The sequence below is a fragment of the Oncorhynchus mykiss genome, chromosome 23 (genome assembly GCF_057628025.1).
Source record: "Oncorhynchus mykiss isolate SJ-2025 chromosome 23, ASM5762802v1, whole genome shotgun sequence".
In the NCBI taxonomy this organism is placed as follows: domain Eukaryota; kingdom Metazoa; phylum Chordata; class Actinopteri; order Salmoniformes; family Salmonidae; genus Oncorhynchus; species Oncorhynchus mykiss.
The window spans coordinates 5,757,350-5,774,732 of NC_143044.1; positions in this window are offsets into that span (position 1 = coordinate 5,757,350).

Below are 17,383 nucleotides of genomic sequence, written 5' to 3' on the forward strand. Positions count from 1 at the left end.
CTCAGCTGTCCTGAATGGCAGGAAGCTTGGCCCCAGCTGGGCCATTCACACTATCCTCTGTAGTGCCTTGCGGTTGGAGGCCGAGCAGTTGCCATACCAGGCAGTGATGCAACCAGTCAGGATACTCTCGATTGTGCAGCTGCAGAACCGTTTGAGGATCTGAGGACCTTTTCAGTCTCAGCTAAAGGTTTTGTCGTGACCTCTTCACAACTGCACAGTTGTGCTTGGACCATGTTAGTTTGTTAGTGACTTGAACCTTCTCTACCACAGCTCTTTTTCCTGTAGTCCACAATCATCTCCTTTGTCTTGATCATGTTGAGGGAGAGGTTATTGTCCTGGCACCACACGGCCAGGTCTCTGACCTCCCTATAGGCTGTCCTGTCGTTGTCGGTGATCAGGCCACAACCACTGTTGTGTCATCGGCAATCCTAATGATGTTGTTGGAATTGTGCCTGGCTGTGCAGTCATGAGTGAAGAGGGAGTAAAGGAGGGGACTGAGCACGCACCCCTGAGGGGCCCCTGTGTTGAGAATCAGCGTGGCGGATGGGGGCAGCCTGTCAGGAAGTCCAGGATCCAGTTGCAGAGGGAGGTGTTTAGTCCCAGCTTCCTTAGCTTATTGATGAGCTTTGAGGGCACTATGGTGTTGAATACTGAGCTGTAGTCAATGAATAGCATTCTCACATAAGTGTTTATTTTGTCCAGGTGGAAAAGGGCAGTGTGGAGTGCAAGAGATTGCATCATCTGTGGAGCTGTTGGGGTGGTATGCAAATTGGAGTGGGTCTAGGGTTTCTGGGATAATGGTGTTGATGTGAGCCATGACCAGCCTTTCAAAGCACTTCATGGCTACAGATGTGAGTGCTATGGGTCGGTAGTCATTTTGGCAGGTTACCTTAGTGTTCTTGGGCACAGGCACTATGGTGGTCTGCTTGAAACATGTTGGTATTACAGACTCGGACAGGGAGAGGTTGAAAATGTCAGTGAAGACACTTGCCAGTTGGTCAGCGCATGCTCGCGGTACACATCCTGGTAATCCATCTGGCCCTGCGGCCTTGTGAATGTTGACTTGTTTTAAGGTCTTACTCACATCGGCTGCGGAGAGCGTGATCGCAAAGTCTTCTAGAACAGCTGGTGCTCTCATACACGTTTCAGTGTTATTTGCCTCAAAGCGAGCATGGAAGTAGTTTAGCCCGTCTGGTAGGCTTGTGTCACTGGGCAGCTCTCGGCTGTGCTTCCCTTTGAGGTCTGTAATGGTTTGCAAGCTCTGCCACATCCGACGAGCGTCAGAGCCGGTGTAGTACGATTCAATCTTAGTCCTGTATTGACGCTTTGCCTGTTTGATGGTTCGTCGGAGGGCATAGCGGGATTTCTTATAAGCTTCCGGGTTAGAGTCCTGATCTTTGAAAGCGCAGCTCTGGCCTTTAACTCACTGAGGATGTTGCCTGTAATCCATGGCTTCTGGTTGGGTTATGTACGTACGGTCACTGTGGGGACAACGTCATCGATGCACTTATTGATGAAGCCAATGACTGATGTGGTTTACTCCTCAATGAAATTGGAGGAATCCAGGAACATATTCCAGTCTGTGCTAGCAAACAGTCCTGTAGCTTAGCATCTGCTTCATCTGACCACTTTTTATTGATCTAGTCACTGGTGCGCCCTGCTTTGATTTTTGCTTGTAATTAGGGATCAGGAGGATATAATTATGGTCAGATTTGCCAAATGGAGGGCGGGGGAGAGCTTTGTATGCGTCTTTGTGTGTGGAGTAAATGTGGTCCAGAGTATTTTTTTCTCCTCTGGTTGCACATTTAACATGCTGATAGAAATTTGGTAAAATGGATTTAAGTTTCCCTTCCTTAAAGTCCCCGGCTACAAGGAGCACCACCTCTGGGTGAGCATTTTCTTGTTTGCTTATGGCGGAATACAGCTCATTCAATGCTGTCTTAGTGCCAGCCTCTGACAGGGGTGGTATGTAAAACAGCCACAAAAAAATACAGATGAAAACTCTCTAGGTTGATAGTGTGGTCTATAGCTTATTATGCGATACTCTACCTCAGACGAGCAATAGCTTGAGACTTCCTTAGTTATCGTGTACCAGCTGTTATTTACAGAAATACATACTCCACTGCCCCTTGTCTTACCAGACGGCGCTGTTCTATTCTGCAGGTACAGAGTATAACCAGCCCGCTGTGTGTTGATAGTGTCATCGTTCAGCCACGACTCCTTGAGCATAAGATATTATAGTTTTGAATGTCCCGTTGGTAGTTTAGTCTTCTGCGTAGGTCATCTATTTTGTTCTCCAAATATTGCACATTTGCTAGCAGAATGGAAGTAAGTGGGGGTTCATTAGATCGCCTACGAATTCTCAGAAGGCAGCCCATCCTCCGGCCCCTTTTTTGCCGCCTCCTCTTCACGCAAATCACAGGGATCTCTTCCTGTTCCCGAGAAAGCAGTATATTGTTTGCGTCTGCCAGTACATGGTGAGTAATCGCAGTCCTGATGTCCAGAAGTTATATCGGTCATAAGAGACGGTAGCTAGCGAATGCAATTGGCTAGTTTAGCCTACTTAAACACCCGGCTCAAACAGAGAGGGACGTTATGTTAGCTAGCTGGCTATGGCTATCCAACACTGGAACTTTTCCAAGTCAATGTAAGCATTTGGTTTTATTAATTTATTGCCACCGGGGCCCGCCAGTGTAACTGCTAAACTGATTGCTGACTGTACACTGTACTGCTAATGTGTTAGTTTACTAATATTTTAGTTCTATTAGCTATGCTGACTATGATGTTAGCTAATTAATATTGTGACATCGATGTAGGCTGTCTGTGCCGGTTAGGAATTACAACAAGCAAAGTGATCATGCTGTTTGTATGTGGCTGCTATGAAAGTGAACTGTGTTCGCTTGTAATCAGGGGTGTATTCATTCTACTGATTATGTTGAAAAACGTTTCTTAAACGGAAGCAAACGAAACGGAGATAAACATACCTGAATTTGTCCAATAGAAACTCTATTTTGCAACTGTTGGACTAATTATTACACCCTAGATCAGTTAGATGCAGGCAAGAGTGCAAGGCGGTATTGGCACTGTGTGTCACCTTGATTACAAAAACAAATATTCCTACCTGTGCACCTACGTTGTAAACTTTCATTCATAGGCTAGGTTGTAGCAACCTCGTGATGGGTAATGGGAAAATATGAGTATCATGTAGTAGCCTAAACCTATCGATGTTACTTTGAGCTCGGTTAATGGAATATTAATGACAGTCATCCAATTTGCTGTAAAAGAAATGGCCATGCTCATCAAAAAATCATCGTTCTCCCTCATCTTAAACGGCACCAGCCTCCACTGATCTGGCCATTTGAGAAGTGTATGATGATAAGGGTTACGTGCAATGTGTGTATTATGTTGAGTGTGTACTGTACAGTGTTTACTTTGTATACAGCATGACTGTGTGTCTAAGACAATTTTCCCCTTGGGACATATCCTATCAGACCAACAGCGACATTGCGTTTTGATACACCTGAAGTAGGGCTACATTGATTTCCAGTGGAACTCTGCATTTGCCTTGCAGCATTGCATTGCAGAGGCAGTTGCAGTGCGTTCTGTGTGGTACATATTGTACAGTACATTGTATAAACCCAACATATGCATCGAATAGTATGGTAGATGGTAGATACATGTGTTCAGTATAGTTGTGTAGCGATGCAAATGGTACACAATGATGCTGTCGGTTTGATCAGCCATAGTCTACAGTATATGCATCATTCGTGAAGCACGACAAATACACTGCCTTTCACTTTCAGATTTTGAATAGGGCAATATTTAATATATACACTGAACTAAAATATAAACCCAATATGTAAAGTGTTGGTCCCATGTTTCGTTAGCAGAAATGTTCCATACTCACAAAAAGTTTTTGGCTCTAAAATGTTGTGCACAAATTTGTTTATTTCCCTTTTACTGATCATTTCTCCTATGCCAAGATAATCCATCCACCTGACAGCTTTGGCATATCAAGAAGCTGATTAAACAGCATGATTAATACACAGGTGCTCGGGACAAAAAAGGCCACTTTAAAATGTGCATTTGTCTTACACAGCACAAACCCACATATGTCTCAAGTTTTGAGGGAGTGTGAAATTGGCATGCTGACTACAGGAATGTCCACCAGAGCTGTTGCCAGATAATTGAATGTTATTTTCTGTAGTATACGCTGCCTTCAATGCCGTTTTAGAGAATTTGGCAGTACATCCAACCGGCCTCACAACCACAGACTACGTGTAACCACGCTAGCCCAGGGCCTCTCCATCCTGCTTCTTCACCCGCGGGATCGTCATGAGGGGGGAGTATTTGTGTAATAAAGCCATTTGGTGGGGAAAGACTCATTCTGATTTGCTGGGCCTGGCTGCCAAATGGGTGGGCCTTTGCTCTCCCAGGCCCAACCATGGCTGCACCCCTGCCCGTTCATGTGAAATTCATAGATTAGAGCAAAATTAATTTACAGTTGAAGTCGGAAGTTTACATACACCTTAGCCCAACACATTTAATCTCAATTCCTGACATTTAATCCTAGTAAAAATTCCCTGTTTTAGGTCAGTTAGGATCACCACTTTATTTTAAGAATGTGGAATGTCAGAATAATAGTAGAGAGAATTATTTATTTATCCGTTATTTCACCAGGTAAGTTGACTGAGAACACATTCTCATTTGCAGCAACGACCTGGGGAATAGTTACAGGGGAGAGGAGGGGGATGAATGAGCCAATTGTAAACTGGGGATTATTAGGTGACCGTGATGGTTTGAGGGCCAGATTGGGAACTTAGCCAGGACACCAGGGTTAACACCCCTACTCTTACAATAAGTGCCATGGGATCTTTAATGACCTCAGAGAGTCAGGACACCCGTTTAACGTCCCATCTGAAAGACGGCACCCAACACAGGGCAATGTCCCCAATCACTGCCCTGGGACCAGAGGAAAGAGTGCCTCCTACTGGCCCTCCAACACCACTTCCAGCAACGTCTGGTCTCCCATCCAGGAACTGACCAAGACCAACCCTGCTTAGCTTCAGAAGCAAGCCAGCAGTGGTATGCAGGGTGGTATTTCAGCTTTTATATCTTTCATCACATTCCCAGTGGGTCAGACGTTTACATACACTCAATTAGTATTTGGTAGCATTGCCTTTAAATTGTTTAACTAGGGTCAAATGTTTCGGGTAGCCTTCTACAAGCTTCCCACAATAAGTTGGATGGATTTTGGGCCATTCTTCCTGACAGAGCTGGTGTAACTGAGCCAGGTTTGTAGGCCTCCTTGCTCGCACACGCTTTTTCAGTTCTGCCCACACATTTTCTATAGGATTGAGGTCAGGGCTTTGTGATGGCAACTCCAATACCTTGACTTTGTTGTCCTTAAGCCATTTTTCCACAACTTTGGAAGTATACTTGGTGTCATTGTCCATTTGGAAGACCCATTTGTGACCAAGCTTTAACTTCCTGACTGATGTCTTGAGATGTTGCTTCAATATATCCACATAATTTTCCTACCTCATGATGCCATCTATTTTGTGAAGTGCACCAGTCCCTCCTGCAGCAAAGCACCCCCACAACATGATGCTGCCACCCCGTGCTTCACGGTTGGGATTGTGATCTTCGGCTTGCAAGCCGCCCCCTTTTTCCTTCAAACATAGCGATGGTCATTATGGCCAAACAGTTCTATTTTTGTTTCATCAGACCAGAGGACATTTCTCCAAAAAGTAAGATCTTTGTCCCCATGTGCAGTTGCAAACCATAGTCTGGCTTTTTTATGGTGGTTTTGGAGCGGTGGCTTCTTCATTGCTGAGCGGCCTTTCAGGTTATGTCGATATAGGACTCGTTTTACTGTGGATATAGATACTTTTGTACCGATTTCCTCCAGCAACTTCACAAGGTCCTTTGCTGTTGTTCTGGGATTGATTTGCACTTTCATCTCTAGGAGACAGAATGCATCTCCTTCCTGAGTGGTATGACGTCTGCGTGGTCCCATGGTGCTTATACTTGCGTACTATTGTTTGTACAGATGGATGTGGTACCTTTAGGCATTTGGAAATTGCTCCCAATGATGAACCAGACTTGTGGAGGTCTACAATTGTTTTCTGAGGTCTTGGCTGATTTCTTTTGATTTTCCCCTGATGTCAAGCAAAGAGGCACTGAGTTTGAAGGTAGGCCTTGAAATACATCCAAAAGTACACCTCCAATTGACTCAAAGTATGTCAATTAGCCTATCAGAAGCTTCTAAAGTCATGACATAATTTTCTGGAATTTTCCAAGCTGTTTAAAGGCACAGTCAATTTAGTGTATGTAAACTTCTGACCCACTGGATTTTTCATACAGTGAATTATAAGTGAAATAATCTGTCTGTAAACAATTGTTGGAAAAATTACTTGCCATGCACAAAGTAGATGTCCTAACCGACTTGCCAAAACTATAGTTTGTTAACAAGAAATTTGTGGAGTGGTTGAAAAACAAGTTTTAATGACTCCAACCTAAGTGTATGTAAACTTCTGACTTCAACTGTATTTCAATTGACTGATTTCCTTATATGAACTGCAACTCAGTAAAATCTTTGAAATTGTTGCGTCTATTTTTGTTCAGTGTATATATAAATATATGATGATATAACATTAATCAAAGACTACCAGTGAAGGCTACATGTGTTGACTATTTATCAATATGCAGTTAGCCTATGTAGCGTTTCATATCGGACTTCTAAAACTCTAGGCTAACATTATTAGGATAAGCTATATAACATTTTATGTTAGTAGGTCTATTGCATGAGGAGTTCAAACCTTTGGCAATTGTTGAATGCTTAAAGGTAGACTCAGTGAAATTACGTTGCCACAGGCAGCACCACAGATATCGGTCTCGTTCAACATTGCAGCCGATGGTGCAGGCGACTGCCAACTGACTGATCTGCAAAGAACCTTGCATCATAAATAACAACTCGGTATTATTTGTAGATCAATTTACCTATGATACATTACAGTTTTGATCCTCTTGAATACGTGCATTGAGATGAGCAACATGCAAGGCTCTCACACAGTCACAAACAGTGTCTGCACATGTGCACGGGTTTGCTGTTCACAGCATGGTAGCCAGGGCACCAAAACAGCAGAAGTTGACCCTCAAATTGACCCCTTATGCTAGTGGTCACCAACCTTTTCCGAGTCAAGATCACTTTCGTAGTCGAAATAGATCATTTGGTGTATCACTTGCCAGGCAGCACAGCTGAGCATGCATTTAAATAATTTGCTAATAATTTGCCTTTTTATTTTACTGGACGGATGAAACCTGCATCTGATGGTTATGGTGCTTTTAAAACAACTGGGATTTTTTTTTAAAATCATGACGTCAGTGATCTTCAGGTCGGAAAATTGTAGCGCTGGAAAGATGCCCTAGTTTACGACTTGGAATCCCGAGTTGGATGACCGTTCAAAAGATTTTTCCCAGTCGGATCTCATTTTTTTCCCAAGTTCCCAGTAGTCTTGTACCCACTGACGTCAGTAATTTCAGAGTTTCCAGTTGTTTTGAACAAGGTATTAGTCTCAGCAGAGGGAGGGAAAGAGTGGTAGAGGGTCCACGTGGCACGGTCCCTGCTCTCTCTTTTCTTTCCTCCGGTGAGCCTGGTCAGGGAGAGTGGACACCTTCTTCCACCTGATGGCGAAACTCGAGTCGCACAGCATCTGCCTCATGCCCAAATTCATTTTGTTCCTATGACCAGAGAAAGGGAAATATTCCTTGGTATTAAAATAGAGATGACGATCTGCTACTGCTAATTCATTGCAGCATGAGTGGAAGTAGGGACAAGCCATTTTATGTTTTGTAATAGTGTTAAATTAAAAAAAAATGTTGACATGAACTCACTCATAAAAACAATCTATTTACTGTATTCTTTGAGTCTGTCTGGTAATGTTTTGAAAAGTTATGAAATCTCACATAGGCTAGTATCAAACCTTGCTGTGGTCAGGGTTGTGGAAGTTGTAGGCACAGTGATTTGAGCTATCCGATTGGCCAGCATAGTACACACACTTGATTTAGCCACAGATCTACCAGTCTGCCCGGTAGGCGGAGTTGTCTTTTCAGACAAATAAAATGGTTAAAGATGGGAACACTTTGCCTACCCGGTGCGCAGGGCTTTAGAATCAAGTGCACCTACCGCCAACAGCACAACATGAAAAAAAAGAGTGCAAGCCTTTATAGTTGGCTTTTCTACAGAAATGTTTGTTGATCGATCGACCGGTTGGTGACCACTGTACTATGCTGTTTACATTTTACATCTAAGTCATATCGCTGAGTCTACCTTTAATAGCCTAACCCAAACTATTTGTGTTCTTTTACTGAGGGGAGACTGCCAAGCAAACAAAACAGTAGGCAAATGTATTTATCTTTTCCTGTGGTAATGCATACAGACGCATTGTGAGGTCATTTTTTAAGTCTAAATAGATTTTCTATAGATTTAATGATTGTATCATTGTTTGTCATAATGACTTTCTTAACTAGCCTGACAACATTAAACAGACGTAGGATATGTTGTATAAATTTGGGTCCCTTCATTTAGTTTGATATTATGTTACAAATGGAATAGTGTTCTGGTGACTTAAGACATAAACTAAAGTCAGGAGGTTGGTCAGGGAGTATAGGTGAGTGTATACCATGACCGTCTAGCAATCCAAAGGTTGTTTGTTTGAGTCGCGTCGGGTATAACTGTAGCATTTTAGCTAACCCTTTCACTAAACTTAACCTGTAAGCGGTGATAGCCTATGGCATGGTTTGAATTATTCATATAGGATTCTGTCAGAATTTTTACTTATTAAAGTAGGCTACTGTTGTCGGAACCTGCTGTCAATATTTTGTAATCATACCATTGAGGTCAACGGAGTTGTTATTTGTTTCGATATCACTGGAATCTCAGAAGCCCGAAGAACCTATCACACACGTCTGTCAGAGACAGAATGAGTGTCGAATGAGGTGAGCTGCGGGTAAGAATGAGCTTTTTCTTCCCTTTGACTACTGTGGTAGCTAGTGTCACATGGCTAGCTACTGAGACTTTGCTAGCTTAGCTGTAAGGCTTAGCGAACCTGGCTAGCTCGCTGCAAGGCTAGCTATCCTACTGACTAGCTTTTCTACCTAGAAGTGTAGAAATTCTAGCTCACGCTCTTGTTTAGCTCAACCCACTACTGCGCCACGTTGACCAGATGAACCGTCCTAGCTTCACTGCTTATCGGTCGAGAGCCATGTTTTTGTTTTTTCCCAAGACTAATAAAGCGCTAGCTTCCCGTGGATAACATTGTGCTATCTAGCTCAGCTAGCCACGTTCACATTGTTAAAGGAATCGCTTTCTCTGACTAGCACTGTGCTAACTAGCTAAGCTGTTAGCCTACGTGGCGAAATGACGTTTCACTTTGTTCTCAGATTAACTGTTTTTTTGGAGCCATGGAGCCTGTGAGTTTGACCCAAGGGGCACCGAGCAAGGCCCTCGCCCCTGCCCAAGCACTGGATCCGTGTCCATGCTGGACAACCATATCATGCAAGGACAGTTATGCTCCCATTGTATGGAGTGCACGGAGCAAGTCCAGTGTGGTTTGTCTCCGGCACTGCCTTCGAGCAGGTAGACTTCTGGCACCAGGGCCTTCCATGCGAACCCCTCAAAGATGCTGCAGGCATCAACCCCGCTGTTCGCATCCCCAAACGGGCCAAAAGTAGTGAAAACGCCAGCCACATCAAGGTCCCGACCAGCTGATTCCCCTACGTGGAAGGGGTGCCTGACCTAGGGGTACGCCCCCTGTGGCAAAGAGGGGCAGCCAACAATTCACCCCGTGTTCTGGCCTACCACCTCTCGGGTCGAGCACAGAGGCACATCTATTCTCCTAGAACGCTTCCTTTTGTGCAGCGATCCATCTCCATGTGTTCGCTCTCAAGGAAGACTGAGGGAATTGAACCCTGTGTGCCCTCCGTATCACGGCTCTACTCCCGGATTTTGTTCAAGCAGCCGGGACAGGGAGGCAAATTGCCAGTCACCACCAAGCACTGTTCCATTTTACAGTGTGTTAACACTGCCCTTTTCAGTAAAAACAGTCTTTGCTGTATCCAGGTGTCATGCTAAAAAATACGAAATGGCAACTCGAGCGCCACCAGAGGGCGCTCCGTTCAACGTGCTGTTTCGCTCTATTCGTCGAGGTGACTGGTTTCTAATGTTTTCTTTTCAAGTCCTACGAATTCCTTCCTGTCCCATTTGGGCTAGCACTAGTTCCATGAACGTTGAGCAAATGTGTAGAGGCAGCACTCACACATTGAAAAACAAGGGGCTGAGTGTCTCCACTTCATAGAAAATGACCTGTTTTGCTCCCCATCCCGGGACCAAGCGGACCAAGGATGCCTTGGCTGTGTGGTTAGGGTCGTTGTCCAGTTGGAAGGTAAACATATTCCCCAGTCTGAGGTCCTGAGTGCTCTAGAGCAGGTTTTCATCAAGGATCTCACTGTACTTTGCTCTGTTCATCTTTGCCTTGATCCTGACTAGTCTCCCAGCCCCTGCAACTAAAAAACATCCCCACGGCATAATGCTGCCACCACCATGGTTCACCGCAGTGATGGTGCCAGGTTTCCTCCAGACGTGACGCTTGGAATTCCGGACAAAGATTTCAATCTTGGTTTCATCCGACCAGAGAATCTTGTTTATCATGGTCTGAGAGTCTTTAGGTGCTTTTTACTGAGGAGTGGCTTCCATCTGGCCACTCTACCATAGAGGCCTGATTGGTGGAGTGCTGCAGAGATGGTTGTACTTCTGGAAGGTTCTCCAATCTCCACAAAAACTCTGGAGCTCTGTCAGAGTGATCATTGGGTTCTTGGTCACCTACCTGACCAAGGCCCTTCTCCCCGATTACTCAGTTTGGCCGGCCAGCCATCTCTAGGAAGAGTCTTGGTGGTTCCAAACTCCTTCCATTAAATAATGATGGAGGCCACCATATTCTTGGGGACCTTCAATGCTGCAGAAATGTTTTGGTACCCTTCCCCAGATCTGTTCCTCGACACAATCCTGTCTCGGAGATCTACAGACAATTCCTTCAACGACATGGCTTGGTTCTTGCTCTGACATGCACTGTTAACTGTGGGACCTTATATAGACAGATGTGAGCCTTTCCAAATCATGTCCAATCAATTTAATTTATGACAGGTGGACTCCAAGTTGTAGAAACATCTCAAGGATGATCAATGGAAACAGGATGGACCTGAGCTCAATTTCAAGTCTCGTAGCAAAGGGTCTGAATGCTTCTGTGAATAAGGTATTTCTGTTTTCACTTTGTCATTATGGGGTATTGTGTGTAGATTGATGAGGGGGAAAATTATTTGATCAATTTTAGAATAAGGCTGTAATGTTACAAATTCAAGGGGTCTGAATACTTTCTGAATGCACTGTAAATAGACATCTATGAAAAGTATAGATAAACGCTCTTGGTAAATACTCTGGTCTGCAGCTTATCATAACTCAGGGGAGCAGAAACTTAAGACTTCCTTAACATTAGAGATTGCGCACCAGCTCTTATTAACAAAGAGAAACATCCCTCCTCCCTTCGTCTTACCCAAGTCTGCCATCCAGTCTTGACGATGCTCATTAAGTTTGTTCTCCATTGATTGCATGTTCGACAATAGAACAAAGGGCAATGGCGGTCTATTTGCTCGCCGACGCAGTCTTGTCAGGGTTCCGGCTCGCCTGCCACTATTTCTCCTCTGTTTCCTCTTTCAAGTCCCGGGCATTATGGCCTGGTCCAGAGTAACCGGAAAGTCCAGAGCTGCCGACTAAATTAAGTACACATTTTCGTCCAAATTGAGGTTAGTGATCGCTGTTCTAATGTTCAGAAGCTGTTTTCGGTCATTTGTCGTTCATGGGAAATGATGGCGGAGACATTATGTAAAAAAAAGTTACGATCCACATAAATAAAACACACAAAATAATTGGTCAGTAGCCCGTAAGACGGCTGCTATCCACTGCAGTGCCATCTTCAAATGCCATGCATTGTTAGGCATGAATTAAAATTCAAACTGTAGATATACACTACATGACCAAAAGTATGTGAACACCTTCTCGTCGAACATCTCATTCCAAAATCATGGGCATTAATAGTCCCCCCTTCACTGCTATAACAGCCTCCACTCTTCTAGGAAGGCTTTCCACTAGATGTTGGAACATTGCTACAGGGACTTGCTTCCATTTAGCCACAAGCATTAGTGAGGTCCGGCACTGATGTTGGGCGATTAGGCCTGGCACGCAGTGGGCGTTCCATTTCATCCCAAAATTGTTCATTGGGGTTGAGGTCAGGGCTCTGTGCACCCCAGTCAAGTTCTTCCACACCGATCTCGACAAACCCTTTCTGTATTTCTGTAAGGTCCTGGGAGGAGTGTCATCAAAACAAGTCAAACCTTATCCTCCTACACCACACACATGCAGGAGCAGACACACACGTAGACAGACGCACACAAATCCTCACACACGCACACTTACTCACTGATTTCCTCTCTCACTGTGACAATTACATTGAGATTGTTTTACTGGCATGACAACCATGCAATTACACTGGCTTGTGATTTTGAGACCTGTTCTGAAAAGGAAAAGATGGTCAAGAGGTGGTGATGGTGTTATGTGCAACAATTTAAAGACCTTAAACCTCCTTGGAGACACTGTTGGAGATTGTATTTGAATCAAAACCCTATGATATTCCTACCCATCCTGACTCCATTTCAGGTTGCTCATGACTTAGTATAATTTTCTGAAAAGAAACGGGTGTTTGGCATCGAGGTTACAGTGGTTACTGCCGCTGCCTTCTGAGCACACGTATGCCAGTACAGGCGTGGGTTTGAATCTGGCCTACGCCCTTCAAGCACACCATCGCTCTTCCTTACTTTCCCGTCTCTTCGACTTTCTCTGTCCAATAAACAAACAAACCAAAAAAGAGGCACCAATTAAAATACCTAGTAGTCATTACAGACTGCCTCCTCCCTTCCCCCACCACCAGATCTTCCACTGTCATCTTCTTACTCCCTCGGGGACACACCGGTCGGACAGATGTCATGTTGATTCATTTGTACTGGAATCCAAAAAGTTGATCAATATTTCTCACCAGGCACAGCACCACAGACTGAAATGCCCCTGTCAACCTTTTCCCTGGTTTGCACCGTTCCACGAGAAACAGTGGTGAGTGTTGAGTAATGACAGGAGGGCAGGCTGCTGTTGAATAGGGTAGGAGAGGAGAGGCCCAGGGGGACTCGGATGGGAAATGTATTACACCCTGAGGCATAGCAAAATGTTTATTACTGGCAAGTACCCTTCAACAGAGTCTTCCAGCACTACCTAATTTCTTTACACAGCATAGTGATTGAGTCCAAACGGTGATTTCTTAGTTTTTTTGGAAAGAGGGGCAAGTTTCCATAATTTCCCCAGGATTGCGCTATTATTAGATGAGATCCTTGGGAAAACATATCTAACTTAAAGGACATTTGCAACAACAACATTATGATTCAGTAAACACCCAAGTGATGGAAAAGAGGTCAGTCAGAATTATTTTTATTACAGAGTACTGTCATAATAGATTTTGAGGTTTGTTTTTTTACTGATTCATTCATGTTCAGTACGTGAGGATCCATTGGTCCATCAGCAGCTGTTACTTGAATCTGTCTTATGAGGCTGCAGCATCGTCACTATCATGTGGTGAGAATAACATAACTAGCAAATTCTTCATCTTAAAGATTTCTGTGAGTAAAATTGTGCTAGACAACATGGCCATTTTATGAACATGAAACTGCAAATTAATTTACTCATTCAGAAATATCTAAGCTGCTAGAAAAGGAACGTGTCATGGTTAGATAGATACTTGGGTCTGATGCCTTCGGGTCTATTTTTCTCCAACAAAACAATTTGTCAGTAGTAATTCACAAATGTTTTGTTGTGCGTCTGCACTTTAAACAGATATCTGTTGCCTGTTGGTATTATTGAAGCAATACAAGTCTGTAGGTTCATGGCAAAAAGACAAGAGCACTGATTTAAAAGACCATAGGCCAAAAAAGCCAGCCTGAAACCGGCCTCGTCTCAGTCTCCTGTACAGACAGACACACATTTGATTTATTTTTATTCAACCCTTATTTTACCAGATAAGTTGACTGAGAATACATTCTCATTTACAGCAACGACTTGGGGAATAGTTGGAGGGGGAATTAATCAGCCAATTGGAAGCTGGGGGTGACTAGGTGGCCATGATGGTATGAGGGCCAGATTGGGAATTTAGCAAGGACAACGGGGTTAACACCCCCACCCCTACGAGTGCCAAGGGCTCCTTAGTGACCACAGAGAGTCAGAACACCCGTTTAATTTCCCATATGAAAGACCGCAATCTACACAGGGCAATCACATCCAAGGACCAACCCTGCTTAGCTTCAGAGTCAAGCCAGCAATGGGATTGAGGGTGTTATGCTGCTGACAACAATGGTGGTGATGTATGGCCTATTCAGCACCCATCTGTGGTAAGAGGAAACTACAACATAATTTACATTAAATACATGGCAAGTCACCAATAACATGGATACAGCACTGGAAAAGAATAATGGACAAAAAGTGCACAGAACATGAAGAAAACTGATCAAGCGTAGAATGGAGTATCCTGGAATTCTCACATCGGTATTCATTTGTTTAGTTTTTGTTGTCATTTAGCAGATGCTCTTATCAAGAGCAACTTACAGTAGTGAGAGCATATATTTTCATACTGGTCCCCCATGGTAATCAAACCCACCACAACCCTGGCATTGTAAGCACAGTACTCTACCAACGGAGCCACACGAGTTTGTCTTGGCCCAATAAATTAAATAGAGTTGTACATCCTGACAGCATCTTCATTTCATATCTGGGGCTCAGGGGTTGCTGACACGATAATAAATGTAGCCGTAGGAATTTTTGAACATGAAAAGTGTGTGTGTGAGTCTGGCGTGCATGTCTGCCTGCGTAGGTGCGTGCGCGTGTGTGTGGGCTCCTTTTGTGTGCATCTCTTTGTTTCTCATCATACCGACTGGAGTCATCTCAATGGGCCTTTAACCCAGATAGAGTTGATGTCAATTTAGACTTTCTTCCTTCATGTTGTTTAATAAACTGAAATAGTGTCTCTCTGTTTATGCTTGGTGCATTAGTAAAATTGGATTTGGAATTGAGTTTGTGCTGAGGCAAAGCAGTCTAACTTTCCTTTTTGAATAAATGCCTGTTGAATTCCATCCTTCAGGTGTGTAACAGAGAGATGACCTATGACAGAACATCAACGTCCTCCCTCCACCTCTAACCCTAGCAAATTTTCTCCTGCTCTGTGGACCTTTGAAAATCAAACCGCCTGGGGGAGGCTGTGGGTGTGTGTGTGCATGTGCGTTCCCTCACGTGTGTGTGTGTGTGTGTTTGTGTCAATGGAGGCTGGTGAGAGGAGCTATAAGAGGACACACTCATTGTAATGCCTGGAATGGAATCAATGGAACCGAGTCAAACATGTGGTTTCCATATGTATGATACCATTCCAGCCATTACAATGAACCCGTCCTCCTATAGCTCCTCTCACCAGCCGCCACTGGTGTGTGTGCACCCGTGTGTGGGTGGCATTGGAGGATAAGGTTTGTGTTAGTAGTTTGGTTGATACTCATCCCAGAACCTTTTTATGCCAATCTCTAGTTGGCATTAAACATCTCCCTTTCTCTGGGCAGCAGATGCTTGTTCAGCTTATTTGCATTTCTGTTATCTGCCACATTAGTTGTCTGCCCAGACTTACACCCCCCCCCATCATGAGATAGAGATAATCATCAGCAACATCTTTCAAGGAAGCACAGGAAGGGAAATGGACTGGCATTTGTTTAATGGTAGTGCCAGAGAAGGAAGCATAATCAGGGCCTGGGTGGTAATAGGATAGTAACAAAACCCTCTGATGGTACCATTACTATAGACTACAAGAGTGCACCATTACCCTTTCATTTTTTGTAAACTATTTTATGAATATAATCGGAAAAGTCACAAAAGCAGGAAAGTAGGAGAAAAAAAATCCCTGCCATTACTTCCTATTTATTCCTATGTATCTTATCATGCTCCCTAACATATCCGATTATTTTCAAATGAGCGATCTTGGACAAAATGGATGATAATGACAAAGTGAAAACATGATTTTATAAATTTGTGCAAATGTATTTTAAATGAGAAATACAGAAATGTCTCATTTACATAACTTTCACAGCCCTACGTCAAAACATTAGAATACCCTTTGGCAGCGATTACAGCTTTTTGGGTAAGTCTCTAAGAGCTTTCCACACATGGATTGTGCAGTATTTGCCCATTTATTATTTTCAAAATTGGTTGTTGATCATTGCTAGACAACAATTTTCAGGTTTCTTCAAGTAGATTTAAGTCAAAACTGTAACTCGGCCACTCCAGCGTGGATTTGGTCTTGGTTTTTAGGTTATTGTCCTGCTGAAAGGTGAATTCATCTCCCATTGTTTGGTGGAAAGAAGACTGAACCAGGTTTTTCTTAGGATTTTACCTGTGCTTAGCTCCAATCCGTTTATTCTTATCCTGAAAAACTCCCCAGTCCTTAACGATTACAAGCATTCCCATAACATGGAAAACTTCCCTGGTCTTTGTGGTTGAATCTGTGTTTGAAATGCACTGCTCGACTGAGGGACCTTAAAATTATCTGTATGTGTGGGGTACAGAAATGCTGTGGTCATAAAACATTTTTAAACACTATTAATGCGCACAGAGTCCATGCAACTTATTATGTGACTTGTTAAGCATATATTTACTCCTTTGGGCTTTCCATAACAAAGGGGTCGAGTACTTATTGACTCAAGACATTTCAACTTTGAACTTTTAATTCATTAGTAAAAATGTCTAAAAACATTATTCCACTTTGACATTATGGGACATTGTGTGTAGGCCAATGACAAACAAAACTCAATTTAATCCATTTTGAACTCAGGCTGTAACACAAAAAAATGTGGAAGGTCAAGGGGTGTGAATACTTTTTGAAGGCATTGTACATGGCCTATACAGTGCCTTGCGAAAGTATTCGGCCCCCTTGAACTTTGCGACCTTTTGCCACATTTCAGGCTTCAAACATAAAGATATAAAACTGTATTTTTTTGTGAAGAATCAACAACAAGTGGGACACAATCATGAAGTGGTATATTGCACAAATCTGGAGTGGCAAGAAGAAAGCCATTTCTTAAAGATATCAATAAAAAGTGTTGTTTAAAGTTTGCCACAAGCCACCTGGGAGACACACCAAACATGTGGAAGAAGGTGCTCTGGTCAGATGAAACCAAAATTGAACTTTTTGGCAACAAT